General features: G+C 33.3%; 1 protein-coding gene across 1 annotated transcript in view; it reads left to right on the top strand.

Moving 5' to 3' along the window:
• Positions 1-394, top strand: part of LOC119585693 (innexin inx2-like) — a gene marked incomplete at its 5' end in the record, with an annotated part of 70,111 nt that extends 69,717 nt beyond the window's left edge. Inside the window, 1 exon segment of the mRNA XM_037934367.1 lies at positions 1-394.
• Between the last annotated feature and the right edge of the window lie 95 nt (positions 395-489).

Genomic DNA, 489 nt, shown 5'->3' with positions numbered 1-489 from the left:
CAGATTTACTGAGACTGAAAGGCGTCCCAAGTCTGGATCCAAAATTTTTGTTTAACCCCCCCCCCACTCCCGCCAAAAAGAGAGAAGTAATCGTTTCCCTAAAACTTTATTCACTTTTTCATTCCACTCTTCATTATATTACAACTGTGATATTTCTCTAGGATTAAGAAATCTCCTTTTTTTATACGCAACTTGGGGGGAAAAGAGATGTAATTATTTCTTTCAATTTTTTGAATTTTTCCCCCGCGGTTGCTGCCATATGTTAAATAAATGAGTGCATGCATGTTAGTATTTTTTCTCTGCTCATTTTTTTCCTCTTTTTTTTTGGATTTTAAGCGTTGTTTTTTTCCTCCCGTGTTCTTTGTACGATCCTTTGAATAATATGACATTTTGATTCATGTGTTTTATTTTCTCGTGTTTCCCGTTTGTTTATTTTCATTTTTTTTTATAGAATATTAAGCCGCTAAAATATAAGAAATGAGGAAAGCA

Source organism: Penaeus monodon, chromosome 20, assembly GCF_015228065.2.
Source record: "Penaeus monodon isolate SGIC_2016 chromosome 20, NSTDA_Pmon_1, whole genome shotgun sequence".
NCBI classification, from domain to species: Eukaryota; Metazoa; Arthropoda; class Malacostraca; order Decapoda; family Penaeidae; genus Penaeus; species Penaeus monodon.
The sequence above is the reverse complement of the archived record's forward strand: the minus strand, read 5'-3'. Positions and strand labels throughout refer to the sequence as shown.